Source organism: Episyrphus balteatus, chromosome 2, assembly GCF_945859705.1.
Source record: "Episyrphus balteatus chromosome 2, idEpiBalt1.1, whole genome shotgun sequence".
Taxonomy (NCBI): domain Eukaryota; kingdom Metazoa; phylum Arthropoda; class Insecta; order Diptera; family Syrphidae; genus Episyrphus; species Episyrphus balteatus.
Window position 1 is genome coordinate 66892879 of NC_079135.1, and position 16532 is coordinate 66909410.

General features: G+C 30.3%; 1 protein-coding gene across 1 annotated transcript in view; it reads left to right on the top strand.

Annotated features, from left to right (window-relative positions):
- Positions 1 to 10249: 10249 nt before the first annotated feature.
- Positions 10250 to 16532, top strand: part of LOC129909154 (tetratricopeptide repeat protein 28) — a 38379-nt gene continuing 32096 nt past the window's right edge. The window contains exon 1 of the mRNA XM_055986142.1: positions 10250 to 10465. The gene's annotated coding sequence lies outside the window, so the exon portion shown is untranslated. The remainder of the gene's footprint in view (positions 10466 to 16532) is intronic.

Here is a 16532-nt window from a genome sequence, read left to right on the forward strand (position 1 = left end):
ATAGGTTTTTCGAGGCTCGTAGTTTCTATATGTATGCAAGATGGAGGCTCTTGCCATGAAGATAAGAGTGCCATGTTATTTCTCAATATAAAATATGGAGGTACTGGGCCGAACTAAAAATTTCCCGAGCAGGAATTCCATAAATACGTAAACATAAATTTCATATATGTACGTATTCTCTACAAAATATGAGACATAAAAAAGTTCTAGCAGTTAGCTTATAAGTAAAATTTCATCTCATTATTTTAAGCCTAAGTGCCTCCGGATTGTAGTTTCATTTTTGAAAAAGCTCATTTTTGCCTAAAGAACATTCTTTGCTTAATTTATTATTATCTCATTTCTTATACAAACTAATTGATTAGGATGTGCCAAAAAGCTTAAGCCTTAAGCGTGTAGTTTGGGTCGGGACAAGACAAAAATCGTATTGGAGGGGGTTAATATTCGCCCCCGTTTAACCAGGAGGGGCAATTTTCTACAACAACATGTTATACCTTTTTTTTAATCCCAAAATTTCTTTTTTATTTTCCTTTCAAATAAAGCTGTTTTATAAAACAGTTTTTGAAAAATTAATTTTCAAATTCAAAATTTTGAAAAAAAAATTTTTAATTTGCGAACTAATTTTTGTTTTCAAAATTTTATGTGATTAAGCCCTGGGGCCAAATCGTCGCATCCGTTGACGAAACCTCAAACGTACGAAAGATAATTCGTGATACATTAAACGAGCACAGCGATTGGGATGACGGTATAGGTTAGAAAACAGAACGAAATTTTTGGTAGAATCTACAACTGCATAGGCCAAAATATAATTGGGTGACAAATTTGACTTCGTCGACCCCTATGCGAGGATGGCCGAGCGGTCTAAGGCGCCTGACTCAAGAAGCAATGTTGCTTTCTAAAGATATGGGAGAGTAAATGACGTGGGTTCGAATCCCACTTTTGGCAAGAATTTTTTATAATTTTATTTTAATAAATACATTTTAAGAGTTTTATTTTTTTTTTTGGCTAATCACGTCGTTTTTGTTTTAAAATCTAATTTTTTTTTCATATAATTCTAATTTGAGGAATTATTTTTTCTTAAATCATTGGGGGTTATTGCTGGTGCTTTGAACTCTTTTGGTGAAATTTTATTTTGTTAATATATGCCCTAACGTATGTTATTTTAAAAAAAGATATACTTATATTTTCATTACTTTTTGAACCCGTTAACAATTTGTTCGAAAGCTTCAAACCAAACGAATGACATTCCGTTCAGTTTAATACGAAGTCGTTTGCTGTACGTATGACATCATGCCAAATGAACAGATTTCATTAACGAGTTACTCGTTAACGTATGCGACGATTGACCCCTGATTTTTCAATCGTCAGTTAGACTATCAGAAGAATAAATGTCAATATAAACAAACTTTTGTTTTTAGGAATAAGCTCTATCTGAGGTTTATCTTGTTAATTAATTTATGAAACATTATATCTTTCTTTTATTATTTTTAAGAGGATACCACGCCTTCTAGGTAGAAAATCTTAAGTTTGAATATAATTTCCTTTGCATTAACTACAATTCTAATAAGTTTCAAGATTCTAGGTATAGAAGTATACTTTTTAATAATTGATATTAATTCTACCAAAATGGGCCCTGAATGTAAAATCTCAATTTTTCGATTTTTTTGTGTACATTATGTACTTCAAGATCCATGACCATAATTAGTTTCTATGAAAACTAGAATTTTGCCATAATTTTTATCATATGTTAGTTAGTGTGTTAGTGAGTAAATCAGCTACTCTTTTTGCGATTTTTGAAGGCCTTTTTCTCAGTAACTACTAATCCTACGTAGCTAAAAGTTTTTGAGAAGCTTGATTTGGACTATGTTATCAAATAAAACGAGCTTGAAATGTTTGACATTATTGAAACAAAAGTTAGAATGGTTCAAAAAAGCCTGAGTTGTTTCCTAAGGGTGTAGGACCAAAGTTCATAGAGAACTTGGCTGGGCAACCGGAGGCAGAAGATAAAGTCTGATTATAACCAAACTTTATATTATTGTTCTATTCACAGTTTGGCACCTTTTCATCACTGTGCCCGTAAAAAAATCAGCAAAACAAATTTTTCCATACATTTGTGACCCAGCCTACTACACATGCATAATCATAAGTAAATGAGACCAAAAATTATAAGCTTCTTAGATAAAAACCTCAAAAATTGAGCAACATAAACCAACAAGATGTATTTTTTCGTATGTGAGTGCAATAATTCAGTCACTTTCTCTGCGCTCTACTCCCGAAACGGTCGATTTTACAGAAAAACTTTATAGAAATAAGTTGTAGATACTTAGATAATTTTACGACAAACTATTTTTATAATGTAGGTACACTGATGACGTCCGAGCAATAGGTCGCGAGGTATTTATGAAAAATTTTCGTTACCTTTTGACCCTTGCAACATTTTAGCCGACACGATATCAATGTCGATTTTTCACATCTTCATTACAACGCCTTAATAAAGGTGTATTCCAAAATTCAGCTCACTAGGAATTTTTCCACAGATTGGGGTCTGAAGTCTCAGAAGTTTGGATCGCGACCTTACCCATCTTAAACGAACTTAAAGTTCTCCGAAATACTTCAAAAATCTCGCGATCAAATCGTCTGTGATTTTTTTGCATCTTTACGTAATTCTGGCCACTTTTTTTTGTAAAAACTATAAAAAAAAACTAAGTTTTAAAATTCTGATAACTTAGTGCTGAATTCATTATTCGACGATCGTTTAATTCTAACTCTAAAGAAAAGTGGCGCACAGTGGACATTGTTGAATATTTTTCTTTCTAGGTAGGTACTATAGGTTAACTTTATCTTTTAAGTGCTTGGAAAAATTTACCTTTTTTAAGGAATCCATCATGTTTTTTACTGTACAACGGTTCTCAAGATACAATGGCCTAAGTTAGTTATATTTTTGAAAATAATATAAAACTTCAATTTACTTGTTTTTCGGGTTTCTGACTCGTTTTTTATGTTATCTGTTGAAAATAACCAAAACCATGCCTTTTATTTAAAAATAATTATTATTTAAAAAATGTTTTTTGAAAAACTATAATATTTCAAATTTTGATAGCTAGTATATGATTGCTTTCTGAATCACTATAAACAGGAATTCGGGTTTGGTCAAAGACGTATTAACAAAAAAAAAATAATTATCTGACTGCCCGCTCACGTTTTATGTATGAGTTTTTTTAATTGAATAATTTGTACTGTTTCAAATTGTTTGTGTTTGTGACCATAACCAATCAAAGAGTAGCAAAAATGATTCGTTTAAGAACCGTATATTAATAATTATGTATTAGGCTATTGATTATGTAGTTTAGAAAGGAACTAAGACGTTCACGGGTTTTTATTGCAGGAATCGTTCAATGGGTTATAAAAGAAGATAAAACCGCGGAGTGCTATTAAATGAGAGGGTGGAAACTGAAGATAGGGGTACAAAGGCCCCTTTTTGGTTTTTTCAATATACCTCGTAAACCAACCAAAATTTTGATATATTGTATTGTATACCCAACTTTTTGTAGAGAATTAAATTTCCAATTGGAATAATGTTTTTTAAAAATTGAAAAAAAAAAATTTCCATACCAAAATAGTCGAAACAATCATAAAAAAAATATCAAAAAAATCGATTTTTTGAGTTTTTTTGCTTTTTTAGTTGTACATTTTTTTTGGGTTGAGATAGACATAAACATTGCTTCAAAGAAAAAAAGAAGATTAAATTTCCTTCAAAATGCTGTACTCACTAAATTTTTTCATTGAAAATTAACCGAAGTATGGCTATTTTAATCTATCTTTTTTTTCGCATTTTTAGTTTTACTCAGTAGAACAGAAACATTTGAGGGGAAAGTATGATTACTTAAGCACCAAGAACTGATAATGAGATTTTGTAGAGGGGTTAAATACAATCATTGTTTACTATGGGAGGGAGGGTCAATGTCCCCCCGTTTTGGCGGGAGGGGCAATTTTCTAAAAAAAATACTTAAAATTAAAAAAAATTATTAAAAAACAACGGCAACACTTACAGTTTTGATTGATACTTTTTTCAAAAGCTAGAATTATAAACTTAATATTAATTTTAAAATGAAGTTATTTTAATCAATTGTTTTTGAAATAAACGAGTGATTCCGATAAAGAAAGTATTTTGTCTATTTTTCAATTTTCTCAAAAAGTAGAAGGCATAGGAACATTATGATTTTCATGATTTGATAAGAAATCAATTAAGGCAGTTTAATTTGTCGATCAATTTCGTATTGAGGTCCACAGTCTTTGTGAAAATAGTACTCAATGTATTTTTAAACTTTTTTTCACAAGTTTTGACTTTGAAATCGGGTATTTCAAAAACAATTGATTAAAATAACTTCATTTTAAAATTAATATTAAGTTTATAATTCTAGCTTTTGAAAAAAGTATCAATCAAAACTGTAAGTGTTGCCGTTGTTTTTGAATAATTTTTTTTTATTTTAAGTATTTTTTTTTAGAAAATTGCCCCTCCCACCAAAACGTAGGGGCATTGACCCCTCTCCCATAGTAAACAATAATTGTATTTAACCCCTCTACAAAATCTCATTATCAGTTCTTGGTGCTTAAGTTATCGTACTTTCCCCTCAAATGTTAATATTTTACTTGAGTAAAACTAAAAATGCGAAAAAAAATAGATTAAAATAGCCATACTTCGGTTAATTTTCAATGAAAAAATTTAGTGAGTACAGCATTTTGAAGGAAATTTAATCTTCTTTTTTTCTTTGAAGCAATGTTTATGTCTATCTCAACCCAAAAAAAATGTACAACTAAAAAAGCAAAAAAACTCAAAAAATCGATTTTTTTGATATTTTTTTTATGATTGTTTCGACTATTTTGGTATGGAAATTTTTTTTTTTTTCAATTTTTAAAAAACATTATTCCAATTGGAAATTTAATTCTCTACAAAAAGTTGGGTATACAATATATCAAAATTTTGGTTGGTTTACGAGGTATATTGAAAAAACCAAAAAGGGGGCCTTTGTACCCCTATCTTCAGTTTCCACCCTCTCATTTAATAGCACTCCGCGGTTTTATCTTCTTTTATAACCCATTGAACGATTCCTGCAATAAAAACCCGTGAACGTCTTAGTTCCTTATTACCCTGTTTTTTTTCGACATAATCAATAGCCTATATCTACTTTAACTGAATATACTAATAAATTGCACGACTGGGGTCGCACGTACTTGCTCTTATGCTTAAAGTAACTCTAATGTTAAGGCTTTTTGTTTTTATTCAAGAAATTTAAAATTTGATATTTTGCACAAATTTCAAAAGTAGTATACAAATATTAAATCTGTTTTTATAATTAATTAAACACCGTTTTAAATGATCTTTTACAAAAAACCAAGTATGCCATTTTATTTCTTGTATAAAAAGGTATTTTTAGAAAAAAAATTTCGAAAATCGTTGGAGCCGTTTTAAAAAAAAAAAAATTTTTTGTAAATAAAAATTTTCTAACATTTTTCAAAAAAAAAGTTGGTATGCCATTTTGAAGAAATAATTAATTTACACATAAAAACGAAATTTAAAGATTTTTCGTCAAACCGTTTTCAAAAAATTGATTTGTCGAAAAAAATTTTTGAAATATTTTTTAAAAATCTAAAAGTGTGTTTTTTGAAAATTTTCTTAAATTTTAATATTACCTTTACTTAAACGCTCTTGTATAAAAATTTTCGTTGAAAGCGGATTAGTCTTGTACGAGTTATTCATAAATCAAAAAAACCGTTCTATGACAGGTACCGTTAATAACTGTACAAAAAATATTTTTTTTATTTCAAAAGTTGGCTCTTATGTGTAATACTTCACACAAAAATTTTAATCAATATCGGTAGAGCCGTTTTTGAAAAAAAATTAACTTTTATATTTCCGTTATATGGCAGGTACCGTTAGTTTTGGTCATAAAAATAAAATTCCAATTTCCCCTCTAGGGAATCACCCAAAACTGCTAAATACCAAGTTTGAAGAAAATCACTTCACTCGTTTAGGCTGCAGCTCCAGATAGAGACAGACACACAGACAGACAGACAGAATTGCCGGACCCACTTTTTTGGCATTCTCCATCATCGTAATGTCACGTAAAATTGTTATCTCGAGTTCGATTTTTTTTACGAATCCTAAACTTGCCCTATAGTACCTATATCGGGATCGGGTCAAAATTCTGGCTCCAAAATTCTGCTTTTCAAAATTCTGCTTTTTTCAGATAATTCAGTTTTTCAAAATTCTGCTTTTTTTCTATTCTGCTTTTCAAAATTCTGCTTTTTAAAATTTTTAAAATTCTGCCAGCATTATACTTATACAAAAAAATTCTGCCAATTCTGTTTTTTTTTTATAGCATATGCGCTGACTAAAGAAAAATACACCTCATTAATGTAATTCAACATTGGAACTTTCCTAAATTTTTTTATTTAAGTGTCGCAAATATTTTTTAAAATGCATAGACTGACTTTCTTTCAAATAAAATCTATACCTTATTGGAACCGATGTTGTTTGATACAAGATATTCGTTTTCTTATTCAAATTTTTGAATATTCATCTTTATTTGACAAATTAAAAAATTTTGAATTATTTTCGGAAATGTTTAGTATTCAAAACCTTTTCTTAATATTTTCAAATTTATTCATTTATAAAACAAAAATTAATATACATTCAAAGAATGCAAATTATGTAGGTAAGTAATCAAATAAACAGATAATTTTTCAAGAAGATGATTTTACAGAATTTTGCAAAAAATTAAAAAAGGGTTTGGAAAATGTTAAAAAGCGCGCGCTGAAAAACAGAATTTTGAAAAGCAGAATTTTGAAAGCAGAATTTTGTAAAGCAGAATTTTGACCCCAACCCACCTATATCGCAAGTAAAAACTAAATTAAGAAAAGTTGATTGGTATAGAAATATCGAACTTTGAATAGCTTGTTCTGTGATTTAAACACCTTTCATATAAAATTTGTTAAAAACTCAATTGCTTATATTGCATAGTCATTAACATTTTATATAAACTGTTCAAGTTTTTCTATCGACACAAATGTTACGCATACGCCACAGTGAACCGCAAGTTAAAATTGCTTAGCCCCGACTGCGTTTTTTGTCCTGTTTAGCCCGGTCGTAATAAAAAAACACAGCTATGCGTTTCGTTCAGCCATTTCGGAGGAATTCAACCACTGTGAGTGATGCAAGGTTTATAATATACATGTACACTAGCCAAAAAAATTAAAGGAACAAACAAAAAATTCGTGAGGGAGCGGGTCATAATTCTGTACGACAAAATTCTGTGGGGTCAAAATACTGTAATACCATAATTCTGTACGTCATTATACTGTAAATACAGTATTCTGTACGTCAAAATACTGTATCAACAAAATACTGACATGCAAAATTCTGTTTTGTAAAATTCTGTACGGCAAAATACTGTATATCAAAATTCTGTAAAAATGCTGTAAAAAAATATCGTTTTGATAATGTAAAAAAGTGCACGCGCACTTACATAACTTTACATAATTTTGATGTACAGAATTTTGAAATACAGTATTTTGACCAACCAGAATTTTGCTATACAGAATTTTGACTTTCAGAATTTTCTTCCTACAGAATTTTGTACATACAGAATTTTGACATACCTACAGTATTTTGGAATACAGTATTTTGAATACAGAATTTTGCAACATACAGAATTTCGACCCCAACCCAATTCGTGACTTTTTTAGTGCTTTTCGATAGGCTGTATCCCTTTAAAAAATGATCGTATCATTTTAAAACAAAAAGCATGTGAAAGATAGGAAACAGGTTTTCGTTGGTACAGTGGATTATATTATCCCACGGGTGGCGTCCAAGCTGGGAGATAAATAATAGAATGCTGCCTTAGGTATATGGCACCAACCCACACCTCCAGGTAAGCAGTCAAGCACTTCATCCACTGCACCAAACTTCTACGATTTTGTTTAAACTGTAATATCAGTCATAAAATCAAAAACCATACTCTTGACTTTTACTATCAATACCTAAACAAATGATCACTTTATAGAAAATTCAAGGATACATTTAAAAACGTCATTCAATTCTCTAAAAAAAGAAATTAAGTTTGCTTTGTTAAAAAAAAATGCTTTCTTACATTTGAGATCAATTTAGTAAAGCTATCAAAATAGGCATTTTTACGGTTTTTTATAAAATGTACCACTATTTTATAACTATGGGTGATAAGATTAAAATGAGGCTATACCTAAAATAAATCTAAAAAATTACATATTTATTCATCAAATTAAATAAAATACGACATTATTGCAGCTGTAACCTGTAAATGACTTATTTCTAATCACTTTTTTATGAGAAAAATCAAACTCTTTTGAGTTTATTTGAACATTTTATTCATAAATATCATTTAAGTTCTAGATTAACCAAGAAAAAAATTAAAAGTTTTCAAAAAAGTTAAGTTATTTTTGGATATTTTTCCATTTTTTGAAATTTTTTGATTTGTCATTAATGTAGGTTGATTTTTAATATTTTGTTCCAAATTAAGTCAATTTTTTTAAATTACTTCTCCCGGCTAAACGAGGGGGAATAGACCCCCCCTTCCATTCGATATTTTTCTTATCAGGACCCAACCTACACGCTCTAGGTTTTTGGTACATTCCTCCTGATTTACCCACGTTTTATAGCTTTGGTATTCATAGCCATAATTTTTCATAACTTAGGTTTTTCATAACTTTGACGCGCATAACTCTGGTATTCATAACTCCGTTACTATTTGTTCAGTTTTTTTTTTTAATCTTTATACGAGTACAGCGACTTTTTCCTTAGTAGCATTTCGCGAAAGTGAATCTTCTTAATTCCAACTAATTTTTTACAAGAATTAAGAAATTGATAATTATGGTAAATATGTAATAAGAAAAAAGGAATATAAAACCGATGCGATGTTAAAATTTTGAAAAGTAGGTATCTGTCATTAAGTTAATAACTATTACATTTATTCAGCATTCGTTTCAATTTGACGTTTCTATTTGGACCTATTCTCCTCTTTAACCACTCGTTGATTCCTCTTCCAATCCACCAATCAACTGCTCTCTCTTCTTAGTTTCTTGTTGGACATAGGTTAGGTACCTGTCTTCTAACTTCCATTTTATTCCACCTTTGCGGCTTCATTTACCTTACCACACATACAGAGGAATAGATCGAACTGAAACTGAACAACACAACAACCTGTTCTAATGGTATCCATAAGATACTCAGTGAATCTCTTTTGGAATGGGATTGATCGTTTCAGTTTGCTTTGGTATTGAGTGCGAGTTACATTCGAAGCAATTCACGGGAACCGATCTTGGCTTGTAATACCGCGTTCCCTATTAAAAAAAAAAAGAAAAAAGAAAATTTTAGTGAAGGGTATAGAAAAAGAAACAATTTCAACCTTAAGCTATTCGCATTCCTTCAAAAAATATTTAAATTTATCATTACCTAACAACAATAAGTCTTTGTTGTGTGTTTTTAATCGTTTTTTCAAAGCTTAAAGTGCTTTAAAAATGAATTGAAAATCTTTGAAAAAAATTTTCTTCTTCATCATCATGATCGTAATTGGCCATCATCTCTCTTAATTCAACTTTTGCACATTGGAATTTTCACCATGGCTTTGAATCTTTTTTTGTTGATTTTGTCCACGGTGTTGTTGTTGGGTTTCTTCATGTAAAGTCGTGTGGCTTGTTTTTTATTTCATGTGTGGGGAGTTCCTTATTCCTTTTTTTCTAAGGAAAGTTATAATTGTTGTTCAAAAAATAAATATTTCGGCCAAAAAAGAAAGAAATAGTAAAAGTAAAAAATTGTTTTTAAAAATGTACCTATTCCAACAATTACTACTCGTGAAAGTGAGGAGTTCCTTATTCCTTTTTTTCTAAGGAAAGTTATAATTGTTGTTCAAAAAATAAATATTTCGGCCAAAAAAGAAAGAAATAGTAAAAGTAAAAAATTGTTTTTAAAAATGTACCTATTCCAACAATTACTACTCGTGAATATAACCAATTTGAGTGCATATAAGTTTGAAAAATGTTGGTACCTACATTTAAGAAAAATCTTGCGGAAGAAGTGGTGAAAATCGAGTGTTTTCATTCTTTTTATTTCATCTTTGCCTAGTGTTATTGTCGAAGTTTTGTTTGAGTGTATGTGTATCTCTGTGTATGAAGTATGCATTTATGCAAAAAAAAAAGAAGTTTTAAAAATGCATTCTTCTTTGGAATGTAATACATACAAAAATTGGTATTGAATATTTTCTATTTGTGATAGATTAACCCAGATACGGTTGATTAAAAAAATCAAAATAGGATAGTTTATTCTATAAAATAAGAAACAAATATTGGAATAGCAGTTAAAAAGCATCAAGGGTCATCGAAAGATTTAATTAACCACTTAATTAAATTTCGGATAACCAATGATCAAATTTACATGGTAAGCTAAGAAAAATAAAACGAATTTTGAAAATTTTGTATTCGATTTGACATCCTTAATCCTTTTGGATCTCTAGAAGACAATTTAATAAATAATTTTAATTTAAATACGTAAAACAACTTCTTTAAAGGCTTGCAACATAAATGAAACGGGCTTTTTATTTTCACTTTGAACATAATAATTTAGAAAATCAAAGTAGGTACCTTGTTAAAAAAGTACTTTATTCTTTTTAAAATATCCAAAAATTAAAATTCAATCAATTTTTATAGGCTATAGGATTCATTTTTCGGAGGTCCTTCTATTTTTTTTTTCATCATTTTGGAATGTTAATTGAAAAAAAAAAAACATTTTTTTTAACACTAAGACGAACTTCTAAAAGAACATTTAAAGAAAATCTATACATGAAATTATTGTTACTGCTTAAACTTTATTTTTTTTAAATATATGGAAGTATTCTGAAGGAATATGAGTAGGTAAATCTAAAAACTCTTTTACAAATAGCCTTTCTGAAAATATTAATCATTTTATCAGAAAAAAAACTTGCCACTTCCTTAAAAGAAAAGTAAAAACAAAACAAAAAATTGGAAAATATTATTGAGTCCTTTTATTTTGCAATTCCCTAATGAATTAAAAAGAACGCTGATTAAAAATATTTAAAGAATGCAAACTAATTTATTATAATTTCAAAATCAATCGATTTGGTATTATGTATTAAATTTTGGCTCCATTTTCCTTGGTCCTCATTTTTGGCAGTGTTTTCAGTTCAATATAGATCATTAAACGGCTCTGTTTTTTTTTTTTTTAATTTTTAAACCAATTGGGTCAATCTTAACCGCTTTTACACACAATTTCACTTTGGTTTCACGGCTTTGTGAAAATGTCCTCACGGTGGTCTTGAAAACGCGGCAGGTTTTACAAAAATGGACCCCAAAAGTAATGATGCAGATTTGTTCGAAATGATCTCAGGATTCCAAATTTGTAAATTTCAAAATCATACCTGATCCCTGATCATACCTGAGCCGTTTTCAAAAAACGGCTTTGAACTTGTTACTCATTATCATTACGTAGGTACCTTACAAAATTGCTATATAGGTACCCTTAATCTAATGTCGTTTTCGATTGGTTTCACTCGAGGATTCACTTGTTCTGAAATTCAATAAAACGGATTGAATCACTTTCACTCAATTCTGTTTTTTTTTGCGTTTGTGTAAAATTTTAAATGTCAAAAATTTGAATTAATTTTTTTTTTGGCAAACGAATGACATGGTTTTAAAGTTGAAAAATTATATTTATGAGGACGACGACGAAAAAGATAATGATTAGTTCCATCACTTTAATGCACCTATTTCTATTTTTTAATTAATTTCATTTTAAGAAAACAATTCATTCTTGAATTAAGGAAAACAAACTGATTGAGTTCTTCTTGGCATTTGAATATTCATGTATTAGTACTTCTTGAGTGGATTTGAAATCAAGAAGAGAATTTCTCTTCTCAGAATCGTTCTGGCTGTCATTTTCATGCCAATAAAATGGTTTCAGAAGGCTTCTGAACGCTTCTGGACGTCCAATCGAAAACGACATAATAAAAAAAAAAAAAATAAGGATACAAAAAAAAACAAGAAAATGTCATATTATGAAATTGTTGTTACGTGGTTTTGGATTATATTATTAAATTTACGCTTATTAAACTCGGATTTTATTTTTTTGTCCATGTAAGTTGCATATGAACATCACATAAGAATTTGAGGTGAGAATATTTTTGGATTTAAGAGTAGCAGAAAAAGCTTCTAAATAAAAAAAATTTCATTACATTAAAAAAAAAATTAGTTAATTTAAAGTAAGATTTAAAGGTCAATATCCGTATTAAGTTAACGTTTATTAAACTTTTATTGTAAGCAGCTACGAGCATATTATGCACATACTTACGTTCATACAATGTAGGTATATATTTACAGTTTACACGAAAGTCTGGCTATCGCCCAAATTAAAGAACAAAATCAACAAAATAGCGATTAAAGAAAGAAGAGCTAACCAATTTATTTTCCGTTGTTGTTAGCCTTTGCAATCAATATAATTACAGTGTTGAGACGGTTTGTCGAAAGGTGGACTTAGCAATTCAATGGTGCGATGTTATGTGTCGGGAGTTGGAGGTAGACACGAAACCAGCTAAATACTGTATCCTATCAGTACTAAGCTCCATTCGTGAAGGTATCTTTGTACGTGTTTTCCAGGAAAATGCAGGTGTTCGAAACTATCAAATTGTATTTACTTCACTTGCTTCTGGCAAAATCATTTAAATAGGTAACTTGTGTCCAAATTTGCTTCATTTTTTTTGTTTTCAAAAAAAACTTTGAGTTTGCAAGGTATGTATTATCCGATAAAGTTTAATTGAAATTGCGGTCAAAGAATAAAGATTCGCAAAATAATTCTCGTATACTTTATACCATATGTTTTGTGTTTTTGAACTCATATTTTTTTTGCATTTTGAAATCTTGATTTCAGATCAGCCCAGTCACTATGTGCCTACAAAAAGTTCTGAAATAGCAAAAATTAACCGTAGATTTTCTTTCATAGAACGGTGGATGAGGTTACTGAAAACTTAAAACCACTTTTTTTACATAATATGCCCAAAGTACCTGAGTTCAACTAGGAGTATAAGGAAAAAGTAAACCGTTTAGGTAAGTCGTTCATAATGTCATAACCGATTTATGAAAAAAATTAAAGTACATTAAAAAATTAAAGTACATTAAATTTCAAACAAAGAGGATCAAGCATTTAGGTATAAAAAAATAAAAAAAAATAGAAAATTCCTTTTAGTCGGATGCTGTTCGTTTTGACTCATGTCGAATTCCTCTCAAAAAATTTGGAATATAAACCGATTTTTTTCTTCAGTAAATCATGTTGGGCACATTTATTGTTATCGCTTTAAATTCGATTTTTTTAAAGGAATTCCACACAAAATATTTTACATCATTTGTGTAGGTGAGAATTTTTGACTGAAGTAAGCCTTAACTAAAATGGCCAATTTTTTTTCAGTCTGTTCAGAGATAACAGCTTTAACGAGTGTTTTTGATATTAAACTTTACAGATCAATGTCCTTCCACTGGACTTCATACCTCCAAAGTCAGCCTGGAAGGCTTCCAGGCTGACCTTGTAGGTATGGAGGTTAAATTTTTTTTTTCGTAACTGCATTTTCGGTTCAATACACTTGGGAATTGATTCAAAAGAATTCAAAATTGATTAGTGGTTAGTATTATTTTTTGTTGCCACTATGAGCGGCAGTTCGTTGACTATTTGATTCCACAAAATCAAAGATCTTCGTGTCGAAAAGTTGCGTAATTTTAAAATTAATGATACTGTTATTCAAGATAAGAGTTATTAATTCACCAGAAAAGTCTTGTTCTATGTTGTTTGATAGGTATCCAGAAAAACAAAATTTTTGTTAAGAGCTGGAAACAAAATTGCTTTGCAGATGCATGTTAAACGTAGAAGGGGGACGATATGACCACTTTCAGCTACATATTGGAACATTTTTTTTTAATTAGCTTAGAATAGGGTCCAGTAAGCATCAAATTCACCGAGAAACAAGGAAATACAAAACAAGTAGAAATAGTCATCCCCCAAACAGATAGTAACGCTGCCTTGGATACTATGGATCATTACTGTTCTACTTACATTCGAATAAGAAGTTTAGTACCTATCGTTTCGTCAGAAGTTTGGATCCAAATCGAATCATATAATTGTGAATCATTTATGATTCATTCTGAAGAGTATAAGAGCTTTGATCATCAGATTCGGCACCATTATCATCTGCATTATACACTAGTCCAGTTATAAACATATTATTGAAAAATTACCAGAATGATCTTTTTCTTTGTTGTAAAGAAACATCTTTCATTTTCATTTCACATTCTCTAACCACACAAATTATAAAAAAAAAACGAAGACAGCTATCGAAATCTGTAAAAATTGTTTCGTATTTTTATTGCTCAAGAACAACTGTGAAGCGAAGACAGGATACTTTTCATTCCCAACTTGATATAAACATTGAGTTCTCTCATTGATTTCAAGTTGGTTAGGTTTAACGTGCTTATAACCACAAACCAAAGACCAGACTTCGTTTACGCTTCTCCTTTTTGCGCGCATATTTTTGTAATTTGTGAGAGAAATACAATTTATTTACATTCTTCGTTGTGCAAAGTTCGTATGCCAGGTTCGAGTTGGATGTGATATTTACTGTGACCTCAACCAACAGACTGTGACAGCAAATTTCAAAGAACTTCGTATACTGGAGTGAACAGTGCAAGTCTCGTATATGCACTTGAACTATTTTCATTAAAATTTAATAAAAAACTATCATTAATGTAGAATTGTATGTGTTTATCAAACATAATGTAGATGCATAAAATATATGACTCCCTTTAACAATGGTACACTGTATAAATAAACGAATTGTATAGTTTAAATTGGTTTCAATTTATTTACATAGACATATTTCTTGATTATCACAGATTTACCGGAATTTAATCAAAAAGAATTTGGTTTAAAGTACACTGAGGGAAAAAACAACTTAAAATCAACGAAAACCACGTTGATTCAACTATTTTTCGGAATGATTTTGCGTTGAAGACGAAAATTTTAAAATTAAAGTAGAACATCGTTAGTTTAAAGTGGTTTACCGTTATAAAACATCTTTAAATCAAAGTTGTTTCAACTTTAAAAAAAGCATCAATTTATTAAAAAAAAAGAAAAAATGGGCAGCCGCTGGGGATCGAACCTACAACTCTTAGGTTACTAGGCGAATGCTTTACCAACGTGCTATCTCACTGTTGAAAATTAGAGTGATAAAATGCAACAAAAGCTGAAGCCCAACAAAAATAAAAAAATTTCTTACGTTGTTTCAATTTTACTTTGAAGAAGTTTCATGTTATTTTTTTCAACATTGAATCAACGTTGATCATTTTAAATTTTACGTTGCGTTTTTTCCCTTAGTGTAGAGCTCTTGATTTCGACCGGGTAGTACCCGTCCTCACAAATACCCGGGTACCCGAGTTTTCGGGTATTACTCGAGTAGCCGGGTACCCGGGTATACGGGTACCCGGTAGTTTCATGAATTATAATACTCGAGTACCCTGGTACCCGGGTACAATAAAGCCATTTGTTTTTTTATTTGGAAGTGTTCGATTTAAGAGTATTAGGGCCATGGGATCTATGATGGGTGGACCTATATTATAAGCTACATTTTGAGACAATAAACACTTACATTGGTTGCGGCGTTCTTATGTTATAAGCGTTTGAAGGTAGCCACATTGATTTTTTTTTAATCAACCGTCAAAACTTTTTTGTAATTTTTCCTTATTTCTCGCCAAAATGTTGGTAATTTTATGCTAATATTCGCTCAATAATCTTATCAGATTTCATTTAAGACATTAATCCGGAAAGTGCATAGCGTATATCTGGAAATATTTACATTAAAATGCAACCACTTAAAACAAATTTTAGCTTAGGAAAGCTTTTTTTTTACTTAATATTTTGGAAAATTTTAATGGAAATTTATAAAAATAAAAAACAAAAAAACAATATGAAAGGTATCTTTGCAGACGGCAAGGACCCTTCTCCGGTGGGCATACTTCGGTCACCTAGAGGAATGGAGATGTTGCATCTTTTGATTTTTGCAAGGAAACCAAGTTAAAACTCTATTTGACGATGATTCTTCGCTTTGACTGGAGAACTGCTTTGAATTTAATTTTTGCCTTTAATTATATACCTATGGTGTGTTATTTACCTTTTAAAATGCTCAGTATCAACAATTTTCCTAACAAATCCTTTTTTCTTTTGATACCTGAGTATTCGTGTAACTAAACAACAGGGTACCCGGGTACACGTATTTCTCGGGTACCCGAATACCCGGGTACCGGCTACCCGAGAACAGAGCCGGTTTTAGGGGGGGGGGCAGCCTGGGCCGTCGCCCAGGGGCGCAAGAATTGAGGGGCGCCGCAGGCGCCCCGAACTTTTACAAAAGTTATATAAATAACGAAGTCTTTCCATTCGATGTTTTATTTTTTTT